Raw genomic sequence first — 16,218 nt, forward strand, 5'->3', positions numbered from 1 at the left:
GTCCTTGAACTCACTCTGTAGACCAGGCTGGCCTCGAACTCACAGAGTTCCGCCTGCCCCTGCCTCCTGAGTGCTAGGATTTCTTTGTTTTTTTAATTTATCATTTTTTATTTTAATTTTAAATAGCTTGTTTTACATGTTAATCTCAGTTCCCTCTCCCTCCCCTCCTCCCGCATTACACTACCCCCCCAGCCTCCCACCCTATTGCCAATTCCTTCCACATAGGGGATATCTAGAGTCTGTCATTTCACTCCGGGTAGGGTCCAGGCACTCCCCCAAGAGTCCAGGCTGAGAGAGCATCCCTCTTTGTGCTATAGGCACACGATGACTGTATTCCAGGGATGGACACTAATCCACTGCTCAGGGCCCCATAGGTTGCCCAGGCCTCCTCACTGACACTCACATTCGGGGGTCCAGATCAGTCCCATGCTGGCCTCCCCACTGTCGGTCTGGGGTCCAAGAGCTCTCCCCTGTTCAGATCAGCTGTCTCTGCTGGTTTTGCCAGCCCATTCTTTGCCAATTTGCTCATCACTCTTCTCTCTCTGTCACTGGGTTCCTTGGATTCAGTTCAGTGATTAACTGTGTGTTTGCCTCTGCTTCCATCAGTCACAGGATGAAGGTTCCCGGATGGTTATAGACATCAAGTTCATTATCAGGAATGGGCATTCGAGGTGGTCTCTCCACTATTGCTTAGCTTGCCAATTGGTGTCATCCCTTTAGATCACTAGAGGTCACACTGGTGCCTGATCTGTCTTCTAACCTATGATTCCCTCTTCCCCCTATACTACCCCCACCCACTCAAACTTCCTGTTCCCCCATGACCTACTCTCTCTTCCTCTTCTCCCCCTCTCTTCTTCCCAGCTCCCACCCCCGCCCCCACCCCTCGCTGTGTTCCCCATCCATTCAGAGGATCTTGTCTCAATCCTCTTCTCTTGGGTACTATGCATATATGCATATCTTTTAGGTTCTTCCCTGCTTCCCAGACTCTCTATCAGTGGAAGTGCAGACTGGCACTATCCTAATCCATGTCTAAAATCCATATATGAGTGAGTACATACCATGTTTGTCTTTTTGTGACTGGGTTACCTCACTCAGGATGGTTTCTTCCAGTGCTATCCATTTACCTGCGAATTTCAAGATTCCATTGTTTTTTTCTGCTGAATAGTACTCCATTGTATAAATGTACCACATTTTCTCTATCCACTCTTCAGTTGAGGGGCATCTAGGTTGCTTCCAGGTTCTGGCTATTACAAATAATGCTGCTATGAACATAGTGGAGCAGATGCCCTTGTTGTACGAATTTGCCTCTTTTGGATATATGCCTAAGAGTGGAATTGCTGGGTCTTGAGGTAGATTGATTCCAATTTTCCTGAGGAATCTCCATACTGATTTCCTTTTTTTTTTTTTTTTTTTTTTTTTTTTTTGGTTTTTACGAGACAGAGTTTCTCTGTATTGTTTCAGAGGCTATTGGTCCAGCCTGGCCTCGAACGCACAGAGGTCTGCCTGCCTCTGCCTCCCGAGTGCTGGGATTAAAGGCGTGCGCCACCACCGCCCGGCTTCCATACTGATTTCCAAAGAGGCTGTACGAGTTGGCACTCCCACCAGCAGTGGAGGAGTGTCCCCTTTTACCACATCCTCTCCAGCATAAATTGTCGTTGGTGTTTTTGATTTTAGCCATTCTGACAGGAGTAAGATGGTATCTCAGTTTAATCCCAGCACTCGGGAGGCAGAGGCAGGCGGATCTCTGTGAGTTCGAGACCAGCCTGGACTACCAAGTGAGTTCCAGGACAGCCTCCAAAGCCACAGAGAAACCCTGTCTCGAAAAAAAACAAAAACAAAACAAAACAAAAAAAAAGATGGTATCTCAGAGTTGTTTTGATTTGCATTTCCCTGATGGCTAAGGATGTTGAGTACTTTCTTAAGTGTCTCTTGGCCATTTTAGCCTCCTCTATTGAGAATTCTCTACTTAGTTCTGTACCCTACCTTTTAATTGGATCTTTTGGTGTTTTGGAGACTTGCTTCTTGAGTTCTTTGTAAATTTTGGAGATTAGCCCTCTGTCAGATGTGGGGTCAGTGAATATCTTTTCCCATTCTGTGGACTGCCTTTTTGTATTGTTGACTGTGTCCTTTGCCTTACAGAAGCTTTTTAGTTTCAGGATGTACCATTTGTTAATTGTCGATCTCAGTGTCTGTGCCACTGGTGTTATGTTTAGGAAGTGGTCTCCTGTACCAACTCGTTGAAGAGTATCTCCCACTTTCTCTTCTAAAAGTTTCAGTGTGGGTAGATTTATGTTGAGATCTTTGATCCATTTGGACTTAAGTTTTGTACAAGGTGATAAACATGGATCTATCTGCAGTCTTCTGCATTCCAGTACCCAGTTATGCCAACACCATTTGTTGAAGATGCTTTCTTTTTTCCATTGTATAGTTTAAGCTTCTTTGTCAAAAATCAAGTGTTCATAGGTGTGTGGGTTAAAATCAGGGTTTTCAATTCGGTTCCATTGGTCTACCTGCCTATTTTTGTGCCAATACCAAGCTGTTTTCAGGACTATAGCTCTATAATAGAGCTTGAAGTCAGGTATGGTGATGCCTCCTGAAGTTCCTTTATTGTATAGGCTTGTTTTGGCTATCCTGGGCCTTTTGTTTTTCCATATAAAGTTGATTAATGTTCTTTCCAGGTCCTTGAAGAATTGTGATGGAATATTGATAGGGATTGCATTGAATCTGTAGACTGCTTTTGGCAAGATTGCCATTTTTATTATGTAGATCCTTCCAATCCAAGGGCATGGGAGATCTTTCCATTTTCTGGTATCCTCTTTGATTTCTTTCTTTAAAGACTCAAAGTTCTTGATATACAGGTCTTTCACTTCCTTGGTTAACATTATCCCCAGATATTTGATGCTGTTTATGACTATTGTAAAGGGTGAGGTTTCTCTGATTTCTTTCTCAGTCCCTTCATCATCTGTATATAATAGGGCCACTGATTTTTTTGAGTTTACCTTGTATCCTGCCACATTGCTGAAGGTGTTTATCAGCTCTAGGAGTTTCCTTGCAGAGTTTTTCGGGTCACTTATGTAAACTATCATATCATCTGCAAATAGTGAAAGTTTGACTTCTTTTCCTATTTGTATCCCCCCCCCTTTTTTTTTTTTTTTTTTCGAGACAGGGTTTCTCTGTGGCTTTGGAGGCTGTCCTGGAACTCGCTTGGTAGTCCAGGCTGGTCTCGAACTCACAGAGATCCGCCTGCCTATGCCGCCCGAGTGCTGGGATTAAAGGCGTGCGCCACCAACACCTGGCTTATTTGTATCCCCTTTATCTCCTTTTGTTTTCTTATTGCTGTAGCTAGAACTTCAAGTACAATATTGAAGAGATATGGAGAGAGTGGAGAGCCTTGTCTTGTTCCTGAGTTTAGAGGAATTGCTTTGAGTTTCTCTCCATTTAGTTTGATGTTAGCTGTTGGTTTACTGTATATTGCTTTTATTATATTCAGGTATGTTCCTGTTATCCCTGATTTTTCTAGGACCTTTATCATGAAGGGGTGCTGGATTTTGTCAAAGGCTTTTTCAGCATCTAGTGAGATGATCATGTGGTTTTTCTTTCGCAGTTTGTTTATATGGTGGATTACATTGATAGATTTTCTAATGTTGAACCACCCCTGCATTCCTGGGATGAAGCCTACTTGATCATGGTGGATGATTTTTCTGATGTGTTCTTGAATCCGGTTTGCGAGTATTTTATTGAGTATTTTTGCATCGATGTTCATGAGGGAAATTGGTCTATAGTTCTCTTTCTTAGTTGTGTCTTTGTGTGGCTTGGGTATCAAGGTAATTGTAGCCTCGTAAAAAGAGTTTGGCAGTGAGCCTCCTGCTTCTATTGTGTGGAATACTTTGAGGAGTATTGGAATTAGCTCTTTGAATTTCTGGTAGAATTCTTCACTGAAGCCATCTGGGCCTGGGCTTTTTTTGGTTGGGAGACTTTTGATGACTGCTTCTATTGCATTAGGGGTTATAGGTCTGTTTAGATTGTTTAGCTGCTCTTGATTTAGTTTTGGCAAGTGATGTCTATCCAGGAAATTGTCCATTTCCTTTAAATTTTTGAACTTTGTGGAGTACAGATTTTCAAAGTATGTCCTGATGATTCTCTGGATTTCCTCAGAGTCTGTTGTTATGTCCCCTTTTTCATTCCTGATTTTGTTAATTAGCATTCTCTCTGTCTTTTGGTTAGTTTGGACAGAGGTTTGTCTATTTTGTTGATTTTCTCAAAGAACCAACTCTTGGTTTCATTGATTCTTCTCAATGTTTTCCTGGTTTCTACTTGATTGATTTCTGCCCTCAATTTGATTATTTCCTGGCATCTGCTCCTCCTGGGTGAGTTTGCTTCTTTTTGTTCTAGAACATTCAGCTGTGCTATTAATTCTCTAGTATGACTGTTCTCCAGTTTTTTCATGTGGGCACTTAGTGCTATAAACTTTCCTCTCAGCACTGCTTTCAAAGTGTCCCATAAGTTTGTGTATGTTGTGTCTTCATTCTCATTGATTTCGAGGAAGTCTTTAATTTCTTTTTTTATTTCTTCCTTTACCCAGGGATGGTGCAATTGCTTATTGTTCAATTTCCATGAGTTTGTAGGGTTTCTGCGATTTGTGTTATTGTTGAATTCTAATTTTAATGCATGGTGGTCTGATAAGATACAGGGGGTTATTCCAATTTTTTTGTATCTGTGGAGATTTGATATGTTTCCTATTATGTGGTCAATTTTTAGAGAAGGTTCCATGTGGCGCTGAGAAGAAGGTATATCCCTTTGTATTTGGGTGGAATGTTCTATTGGTGTCTGTTAAACCCAGTTGGGTCATAACTTCTATTAATTCTTTTGTTTCTTTGTTAAGTTTCTGTCTGGAGATCCTGTCTAGCGGTGAGAGCGGAGTGTTGAAGTCTCCTACTATTAGTGTGTGAGATTTTATGTGCATTTTGAGCTTTAGTAATGTTTCTTTCACGAATGTAGGTGCCTTTGTATTTGGGGTGTAGATGTTTAAAACTGAGACTTCATCTTGATGTACTTTTCCTTTGATGAATATGAAGTGTCCTTCTTCATCTCTTTTGATTGATTTTAATTTGAAGTCTTGTTTGTTAGATATTAGGATTGCTATACCCACTTGTTTCTTGGGTCCGTTTGATTGGAAAATCTTTTCCCAACCCTTTACTCTGAGATAACGTTTGTCTGTGATGTTGAGATGTGTTTCTTGTATGCAGCAGAAGGAAGGGTTCTGTCTTCGTATCCATTCTGCTAGTCTGTGTCTTTTTATAGGGAAGTTGAAGCTGTTGACATTGAGGGATATTAATGACCATTGATTGATGATTCTTGTTTGCGCTTAATTTATTGTTAGTGAAGTTATTTTATGTAGTTTCTCCTCCCTTTTTCTTTTGGTGTTTTGTAAAGTGGGATTATATATTGCCTGTGTCTTTGTGAGTGTAGTTATCTTCCTTGGATCTAGGTTTTCCTTCTAGCACTTTCTGTAGAGCTGGATTCATGGATATGTATTGTTTAAATCTGGCTTTGTCATGGAATATTTTGCTTTCTCCATCTATGGTAATTAAAAGTTTTGCTAGATATAGTAGTCTGGGCTGGCATCCTTGTTTCCTTAGCGTTTGTAGGACATCTGTCCAGGATCTTCTGGCTTTCATAGTTTTCCATTGAGAAGTCAGGTGTAATTCGGATAGGTCTGCCTTTGTATGTTACTTGGCCTTTTTCTTTAGCTGCTCTTAATATTTTCTCTTTACTCTGTAGGTTTGATGTTTTCATTATTATGTGGCGAGGTGACTTCTTTTTCTGGTCCAGCCTATTTGGTGTTCTATAAGATTCTTGTATTTTCATAGGCATATCTTTCTTTAGGTTAGGGAAGTTTTCTTCTACGATTTTTTGTTGAATATGTTTTCTGTACCTTTGAGTTGTATTTCTTCGCCTTCTTCTACACCTATTATTCTCAGGTTTGGCTTCTTCATGGTGTCCCATATTTCCTGGATATTTTGTGTTAAGGATTTGTTGGCTTTGAGATTTTCTTTGGTTGATGACTCTATATCCTCTAATGAGTCTTCAACACCTGAGATTCTCTCTTCTATCTCTTGTATTCTATTGGTAATACTTGCATCTGTAGTTCCTGATCGTTTACCCAGCTTTTCTATTTCCAGCATCCCTTTGTTCTGTGTTTTCTTTATCGTTTCTATTTCAGCTTTCAATCCTTCAACTGTTTGAGTTGTTTCCTTCATTTTTTTTGGTAGTTTTTTCTTGGTGCTCTTTAGATTCTTTGAGAGATTTGTTTATTTCTTGAATTTTTCCCCCATTTCATGGATTTTTTTTTTTTTTTTTTTGGTTTTTCGAGACAGGGTTTCTCTGTATTGTTTTGGAGGCTGTCCTGGAACTCACTTTGTAGACCAGGCTGGCCTCGAACTCACAGAGATCCACCTGCCTCTGCCTCCCAAGTGCTGGGATTAAAGGCGTGTGCCACCAACGTCCGGCCCATTTCATGGATTTTTTTTGTTTGTTTTTTCTTCTATTTCTTTAAGGGATTTCCTTGTTTCTTCTTTGAGGGTCTCTATCATCTTCATGAAATAATTTTTTTTTTTTGGTTTTTCGAGACAGGGTTTCTCTGTAGCTTTGGAGGCTGTCCTAGAACTTATTTTGTAGACCAGGCTGGCCTCAAACTCACAGAGATCTGCCTGCCTCTGCCTCCTGAGTGCTGGGATTAAAGGCGTGCAACACCAGCACCCGGCTTCATGAAATAATTTTTAAGGTCTGTCTCCTCTGCTTCATCTATGTAGTGCTTTTCGGGTCTTGCTGGTGTTGGATCCCTAGATTCTGGTAGGGTCATGTTGGTCTTTTTATTGATGAGTTGTAAAGAGAAGCTTTTTCCTTGAGAGGAGCCTTCTCGCCCGCCTGGTTCCAGATCCGCATCAGTCCCAAATAAACACACAGGAGGCTATATTAATTATGAAGCTGTTGGCCTTGCTTGTTTCTTACTAGCTAGCTCTGACTTAAGTAATTACCCCATAATTGTTAATCTAAGTATGTTTATTACCGGAAATAGTTCCAGGCTTCCTACCCCCATGGCGTTACATGTTGACTCTCTTGCGTTTCTCCTTCCCAGAATCCTCTTGGACTCCTAGCCCCACCTATCTAGATTCCTATAGGCTCAACAGTACTTTATTGACAAATAACAGGCAAATAACAAGACTTCCCCAACAATGAGTGAGCTCTTATTCTGTCTTCTTCCCATCTCTTCTTCCAGTGGGTGCTGGTGGGGTCTTTCTGTCTCCACTGGTCTCCTTTCTTCCTGCATCTGAAGCTGGGGATGCTGACACTGAAGCTTAAGCTGAAGCTGGGGTTGCCGGAGGTTGGGGCCTGGAAGGGCTGATGTCTTTCCTGTGTGGGCGGGTCTTCTGGATGCCAGGAGCGGCCCAGAGGATCCAGGGGATGGATGTTGGGTGGGGGATCCCGGCCGCCGGAGACCCAATCTCACCTGAAGCTGGACTTGCCGGGATTTGGGGCCTGGAAGGGCTGATGTCTGATTCCGACGTTTCTAGGAGACAGTTTCATAGCAAACTCCCTGATACTTTGACTCTTACAGTCTGCCTGCCTTCCCTTCCACAATGATCCCTGTGTCTTAGGTGCTAGATTGTATTATAGATGCATCAGTTTGGATTGGGCTCTACAACTCTATTGTGTTTTTCTGTAATGGTCTCCGGCTGTTGCAAAAAGAACTTTCCTTGATGAGGGACATAACGGGTATAATGATAAATTTTTATGTAGAATTATCTTAACTTTCTATGTACTATTATCATGAGTATGTGCATAATGGGTGGGGGACATAAACATGCCACATGTGGACATTGGAGGGTGACTTTGTGGAGTTGGAGAGGTTCTTTACCCACTGAGCTATCTCTCTGGTTCCAATCTACCATTATTTACAGCAGCTCTGGGGTGACTTTCCAGCTCTGTCCTCTGTAGTTGAAACATGGACTAAGTTACTGGCACTTACTGTGTCCAAGAGCCAGTTTCTTCAATTGGAATACGTAGAAATACTGTCTCTGTGTATTTATCCTGACTTAACTGAAATGATGCATGCCATTTTTTATTTTAATATTGAAGATTTTTTGATCTATGAAAATTTAATACATATCTACTTCAACTTCCCCCTCCTACTTCTCCTGGATCGCTCTCCCTAACAAGTCCTCCTCTCACCTTCACATGTCCCATGCGCTTAAAAATAGAGTCCATTTAGTGCTGCCTGAACACATACGGGTGTGGGGCCATCCACCAGAGCATGAACAAGCTGCCAGCATCCACATGCCCAAAGAAAATGACTCCACCTCCTCAAGAGCCACCAGTTGCCAAAAGAACCTCAGATAGTGGTGGGGGTCTCATGAGCCCTCTCTCCAACCTTGCTGGAATGCTGACATGCTTAAACTTAGGCAAGTCTTATGAATGTAACCATAGCTGCAGTGAGTTCATGTTCAGAAGAGAGTGCTTACTGCACTTCTCCTCTTCCTTCCACTTTTACATCCTCTCTGACCTTTCTCCCATGCTCTTCCCTGGCCCTTGGAGGGGGTGATATAGATGTCGTATTTAGGGGTGGGCACTCAATAGTCTCATTTTCTCTCAACACTTTAACCAGTTGTGAGTTGCTGTATTAACTGCTACCCACTACCAAAAGAAGCATCACTAGTCAAGTTTGAGCATAGCACTACTGCATTAGTATAGACATAAATATTTAGAAGACACTTTGACAACGTGTCCATTTTTAGCAAAATAACAAATAATAGGATCCCACTTAGAGTTTATGACCTCGCCAGCCACAGAATTTGGACCTGGGACAGGTCTACAGTACCCAGTTTGAATTCTTTTCTGTGGTGCAGGCCTCAAATCAAGCCAGAAAGTAGCTGATTGCCCTTTCATGCTACTATTGTGTCAATGGCCACATCTTATCTGGCAGGTCATTATTATAGTATGTAGGGTTCACTACTGGATAAGACCATAGGTGACTTTTCTCCCTGAATGCTCTACACAGTACCATTAGTGGAATAAACAAGGGTAACAATTATAATTACTTATATTCTATATTCTTCTTCCTTTGGTTTGATTGAGACAAAATATCATACTGTAGCTCAGGCTGTCCTAAAACTTATTATATAGCCTGGGCTAGCTTTGAACTCATGGTGAGCTCCAGCCCCATTTTTCCCAAGTGCTGGAATTACAGGTGTAAATTGCTGGAGTACAGTGATTTCTTCCAGTTGACATATTTAGCAGGGAGGCATTTGAAACTCAGGAAGTAAACAGCTTATAAGTTTCAGGAAGTTCCTGGAACTAACAGGATCCACAGGGCCCCTCCTCAAGCTTATGGAAGCAGTAAATTGCTAGGGTAGTGGAGCAGCTCTGTGAGCCAAGCTGCCTGGAGGAAACTATGATCTGAGGAGCTAGTCTCACAGAGAGTGTTATAGGCTGGTCAATAGCCAATATTATGGAAAAATTTTTTTTTGATTTTTCAAGACAGGGCTTCTCTGTGTAGCTTTGGAGGCTGTCCTAGAACTAGATCTTGTAGACCAGACTGACCTCGAAGCTCCAGCTATGCCACTCATGCTTCATCCTACCACAAGGACACTTGCTCAGTCATGCTCATTGCTGCCCTTATTCAAGACAGCCAGAAATTGGAAACAACTTACACGCCTGTCTTATTCACTGTTCTATTGTTGTGAAGAGACACCATGACCATAGCAACTTTTGTAAAAGAAAGTATTTAATTAGGGCTTGCTTATAGTTATATAGCTTTAGTTCATTATCATCCTGGCAGGGAGCATGGTGGCATGTGGGCAGACATGGTGCTAGAGAAGTAACTTAGAGCTCTACATCCATATCTTCAGGCAGCAGGAAGAGAGACACTGGGTCTGGCTTGGGCTTTTGAAATGTCAATGCCCACTTCCAGTGACACACTTGCTCCAAAAAGCCATAATACTCTAATAAGACCATACCTCCTAGTCCTTCTCAAATAGTGCCATTCCCTGATCACTAAGCATTAAAATACATGAATCTATGGAGGACATTCTTATTCATACCACCAGAATGTCCCTCAACAGAAGAATGGATAAAGAAAATGTACATTTATGCAATGGAATATTACTCATCCATTAAAAAAGTGAAATCTTGTAATACATAGTGATAGGTTTTTCTCTACCCCAATAATATATTTCTCTTCTCTACAAATGCAGTTCACCAGATCAAGCCTAACTGGAAAAGAAACAGAAAAAGGAAAAGAAAAAGAAAAAGAAAAAGGTTTATTTGAGCAAAGCAACTCCTGGGTGACATCTCCAGCCCCAGAGATAGAGGCAGAAGTCACATTCCTGAACTAAAGCAGAGAGCTTATATAGCCTATAGGTGAGGAGTGATGATGTGTCTAAAACACAAGCTTGGTTTATGCCTGGGTATGGTCAAAAGCTGAGCACTTGGGCGGGGACTTGGGCTGCTGGTAGCTTCAAGGAGGAGCTACTGTAGCTACCATGAGTGTGGACCTGGGCGTTTTGGTGCCTTCCCTTTGTTCAGAGATTCTCTGAGACGGTGCACTTTGGAAAGAGACAGGAATGGGACTTTCTAGATCAAGCAGGAGTGAGCTGGAGGTTCCAACCGAACACACTGGTAAATGGATGGAAATAGAAAAAAATCATCCTGAGGTATCCCATTCCCAGAAAGACATATATGGTATGTATTTTCGTATATGTGAATATTAGATGTCAAGTCAATGATAAGCAAGCTATAACTTGTAGACCACAGAGATGTGTTAAAGAATAAGGGACTAGATGGGCCGATAGATCTCTCTAGGAAAGGGAAATAGAGTACATAGATATGGATGAATTAGGGAAGGGATGGAATGGAAAGATCTGCCTAAGGAAGACCTGCATCGGCAGGGGGGGTTGGGGGTCCCAAAAAAGGGTGTGTGGAGTCAGCGGGGGTGGGGAAGGGGGAATGGGACAAGACACAGATACGATCTGAGGGTGAGTCAGGTTGGCCATCAGCAAATTTAATTGAGAAAAGATTACAGCTTTTATACTGTATAGGTGCATATAGGGTTAAATGGGAGACAAGGGGCATGTGATCTGGGGTGTGGCTTGAGATCAGGGGTTGAGGAATCTAGCATTGACCTTGATAATAGATACCAGTGTTATGTTAATGGAAGGGCCAACAGAAGTTCCTCTTGCTAGAGATAAGAATGACTGCTTTGGTTAGATGGTGGTGGTGCAAAACCCAGCACTTGGGAGACAAAGACTGGAGGATCTCTGTGAGTTTGAAGCCAGCCTGGTCTACAGATCGAGTTCCAGGACAGCCTCCAAAGCTACAAAGAAATCCTGTTTCAAAAAACAAAACAAAAGAAACAAACAAAAAAAATGAACGACTGCTTTATCAAGCAGGAACTTTCCTCAAGCCCCCAAGGGAATGGAGAGAGAGCCTTATCTAAATGCCTAACCTTGGAAAAGGACTCTTGGAGAGCAGACACTATAGCACAGTTTCTTAATCTTTCTGTATGGGCCTGTTCCCCTCATAATGCTCCCAAAAGGGAAGGTCCTGATGTCTTACTCTTTTTCCACAATACTGTACCATTGTGATTTCTCTGTATTTATTAACTGAACTCTTGAACTTAATGGCCTAAGGCTCTGGATCTGAATTGCAGGCATTTCATCCTTAGAATCAAGTGTGTCTAGTAAATCTCTAACTTTCCTGTTCTTGGTGTAATTAGGAGGGCACAATGGAATTTCCTGGTTACATGGTGGTGGGAACCAACAAACATACAAATAACCTTGTAGTTATAACTCCTAATGCCATTATGCTAAACTCAAGATCAACAGCTTGTTCAGCCTTCTTCTTGCAGCAGATGAGAACTATATGGAGACCCATAGCCAGACATTATGCAATCAGAGACCTTAGAACCCTCAGCCCTAAATAGGAAATCTCCATCTTTTTTTTTTTTTTTTGGTTTTTCGAGACAGGGTTTCTCTGTATTGTTTTGGAGGCTGTCCTGGAACTCACTCTGTAGACCAAGCTGGTTTATTTATTTATTATTTTTATTTCACATTTTAAATTATTTATTTGTTCATTTTTCTTGTTTTTCAACCCTAAAGGTCCTTTGAGTGGTCCTGTGGGTATTTATTACAGCTTCTGGTTTTGTGTTTTTATGGAATTCCTGATTGGGAGAAAGAGTGGGGTCTCTATGTCAATGTTCTTATATACATTCTTGTGAGGTCTTTCCTTTCTAGGCTTCTTTTTCAGTCCTATACTGACATGCTTGTTTCATTATTATCCCTTGGAGGTCTGCTTTTTAAATAGGGACAGAAAGGAGGTGGATCCAGATGGAAGGAAAGGTAGAGAACTGGGAGGTGTAGAAGGAGGTGTTGCAGGATATTTCGTAACACTGTGAACCCAGGGCTTGAGTTCTTTACTGAGCAAAGCTGTTTCTATATGTCGTGTGGCTCAGCCCTAGCTTTAAACTAAGAGCCTTTTGCTCAAATATTGTCAACAACATGAAATAAAGTCAGCCTTGGGTCAAGAGACTGAGCTAGCAATCAGTTGACAGGAAGTGAACATGGGATTTTTTTTTAAAGCATAGAGAGTAAGAGGGAGTCAGGAAGATGGATAGGGAGATACACAGGAAGTAGAAGGGAGGGGCATTCAGTTTGAGGGTCTTGTTTGAGATGGTATAGAAAAAAGGGATTCGGGGATGTCAGCTGAGGAGGAAGGTCGGCTGGGTGCTTTTCTGTCTCTCTCGCCTAGCAGGCTTTCACTCCAGCATCTGGATCCCAAGTCATTATTGGTAAAATAGAATGGTTGAGAGTTTGTTAAAAACGACATCTGGTATTTCAATGCATGGCATGACCACACAGAGAAATCACACCAGTTGTGGACAAACTGAGAAGCCATCAGATTTGGTAAGACACATGGGAAGTCCTCAAGGAGAGAATTAAGTAATATTAAAAGGAAAAATCTTTTCCCCATTAAGAATAAGAAATACAAGCCAGGCTTAGAACTAGGGACTAAGAGATGCCTCCGTAATTAAGAACACATACTATTCTTTTTTTTTTTTTTTTTGGTTTTTTGAGACAGGGTTTCCCTGTGGCTTTGGAGGCTGTCCTGGAACTCGCTCGGTAGACCAGGCTGGTCTCGAACTCACAGTGATCCGCCTGCCTCTGCCTCCCGAGTGCTGGGATTAAAGGCGTGCGCCACCAACGCCCGGCGAACACATACTATTCTTACCAAGGATCTGGCCTCAATTCCTTGTACCCATACAGTGGCTCACAATAGTCTTTCACTCTAGTTCCAGGAGATCCAACGCCCTCTTCTGGATTCTGTGAGCACTGCACCAATATGCTGCACAGACATACATTCAGGCAAAACACCACCCCACAAAAAAAATAAAGACATTGAAAGGATGAAAATTAAGCATATCCAGCAGGGCAATGGTGGCACATACCTTTAATCAGGAGGCAGTGGCATGTAAATCTATGTGAGTTCGAGGGCAGCCTGGTCTACAGAGAGAGTTTCAGGACAGCCTCCAAACAATACAGAGAAACCCTGTCTCGAAAAACCAAAAACCAAAACCAAAACCAAAAAAAACCCTGTCTCAAAATACAAACAAGAAAAAGACAATTAAGCATATCTAAACACAAAAGAGGTACAGGAAAAGTAGGGCATTAAAAATTAAAAGTGAGAGTCTGGTCTTGGTGGCAGACGCCTTTAATCCCAGCACTTGGGAGGCAGAAGCAGGTGGAACTCTGGTCTACAAGAGCTAGTTTCAGGACAGTCTCCAAAGCCACAGAGAAACCCTGTCTCAAAAAAAAAAAAAAAAAAAGAATAAGAAATATAATAGCATTAGGATCCTGTAGAGTGCTACCTTAAATGACTTGAAAATAGAAGCAGAAAATGAGCCAGGCAGTGGTGGCGCATGCCTTTAATCCCAGCACTCGAGAGGCAGAGGCAGGTGGATCTCTGTGAGTTTGAGGCAGGCTTGGTCTACAGATTGAGTTCCAGGACTGCCGGACTACACAGAGAAACATGTAAAACATGAAAAACAAACAAACTACAGCCTGGTCTACAAAGTGAGTTCCAGGACAGCATCCAAAGCCACAGAGAAACCCTGTCTCGAAAAACCAAAAAAAAAAAAAAAAGAAAAAAGAAAAACAAACAAACTAAAATAACAAATAGAAGCAGAAAATGAAAAGATCAATGAGTTAACTGAGACTAACATAATCCTAATTATAATTACTATCAGTTTAATAATAATTTATATTCTATCTTTAATAGCCATAGTGTTTTTGTGCCAAATATAAAAGATGGTTTGATAATTGTTCCAAACATGAACAGTAGATTGATAAGATACAACCTTTAGACAGAAATAAATGAAAATAAGAAAAAAAAACTCAGACGTAGACAGAAGAATTTAGAGAAGAACCTACTGAACCACTGCATGATGAGGCTGAAGAGGGGTGGGCCAAGAATGTTAGAAAACCAACCTTGGCTTTTCCAGCTACTATACAAGAACTATCAGCAGATGATAGGTACCCCCAAGGTTATGAAGAAGTTAAATGTAATCCTATAGATATATTAGATTTGAAGGGATTTAGGAAAGTGGTATTTCATGCATTATGCATTCATCCTATGTGAAGCAGATATAAAACTCATAGGAAACTCAGAACAAAATTATCTTCCGAGACTGGAAATATTTGACAGCAGCAATATTGGAAGCTAGTCCTTGGTTACTGTTGTAATTTAAAAAAGCGGTGCAAGAGCTCATGTGGAGGTTTGTTTGTTTGTTTTTTAATTAGGGGAAAGGGGGGAGGAAAACAGGGATACTGGCCTCTGGGAACAGGAGAGGTAGAAGAGAAAAGAGAGGCAGGGGTAGGGGGGTGGGAGGTAGGGGGGTAGGTGAGAGACAGAGAAACAGAAGAGAAGAGAAGAGAGAGAGAGAGAAGAGAGAAGAGAGAGAGAGAGAGAGAGAGAGAGAGAAAAGAGAAAAGAGAAAAGAGAAAAAAGAGAAAAGAGAAAAGAGAGAGAAACAGGCAGACAGACAGACAAAGAGAGAAAGATGTGGGCAGTGACCTTTTAAAAGGGAACATAGTGAATGTGCACAGGTGGTGCTCTTAGTGGCTGCAGCTGAGGGTTTATTCTGTCAGAACCCCAAGGGCAGGCCAGTGCAGATTCCTGAATACTAACAGTTTCAAAGGCAAGCATGGTGGAAATAGGAAGCTAGCACTGTAGAGAAACAAAATCAGAGTAGAAGTATTAGTATTTCCCAAGATCAGTTTCTAGGTGAAGATCAATATGCTAAGTCCCAAAGGCAGCTTGAATTTGATGATCATACATTGGCTTTATGTTGTTTAGCAGACTTAAATGCTTAGGACAAGGGTGAAGAATCAGGAAAGGACATAAAACAGAGAATCTGGGATTATGGCTAAAAATGTTGGGGAAATTTCTTTTTTCTTCTTTCAGGAACACTGGCAGCCAATGACACTCTGTGCTCACCAGCACTGCTCCTCCTCCCTTCTAGTCTGTATACTTTATGCTCTTACTTCCACAGGGGGGAAAAATGGGTTAATAGTCATTTATGGTGGCTACACACAGCAGCTCCCATGGGAGATGGATCACCCTAGTTGCTGACTGTAAGCCAGTACTTCCCTGATGCCTGGATGCAGTCTTTCTGTGCTTTGCATCACCTTGCGCAGCTAGCAGCCAACTCAAGAAGAATGGCCAAGGTACAGGTTTTAATGGGTTAATATAATGTTGCCATTTATATGTCCTTGGTAATAAAATATCTGTTCATGGATTTTGCCCATTTCCTACTTGGATCATGTGTTTACATCACTGTTGAGTTTTATATATGTTCTCTATCAGACGTGTGTTTGCTTACACTTTTTCACATAAGTTGTACCAGGATAAAAGTAAGTACATTTTACCAATCCTTCATGCATGGCCAATCACTGACAAAAGAGATATGAGGCTGGGAAAGCACCTCAGTAGGTAGAGCAAGAGACTCCTATTTCTGACTTGTGCCTTCCCCCTTTTAAGGAGCAATAAAATCTACTCTGTTAATCAGAGCTTTCTGTTCTGGAAAATTATGTAAACTTTATAATGTAACAGTCACCCAGGTGATAATGGTTTTAAAGACATAAGGGCATTTTATTTTTGCTATTA

This window comes from Mesocricetus auratus, unplaced genomic scaffold (assembly GCF_017639785.1).
Source record: "Mesocricetus auratus isolate SY011 unplaced genomic scaffold, BCM_Maur_2.0 Super-Scaffold_100676, whole genome shotgun sequence".
Classification (NCBI taxonomy): domain Eukaryota; kingdom Metazoa; phylum Chordata; class Mammalia; order Rodentia; family Cricetidae; genus Mesocricetus; species Mesocricetus auratus.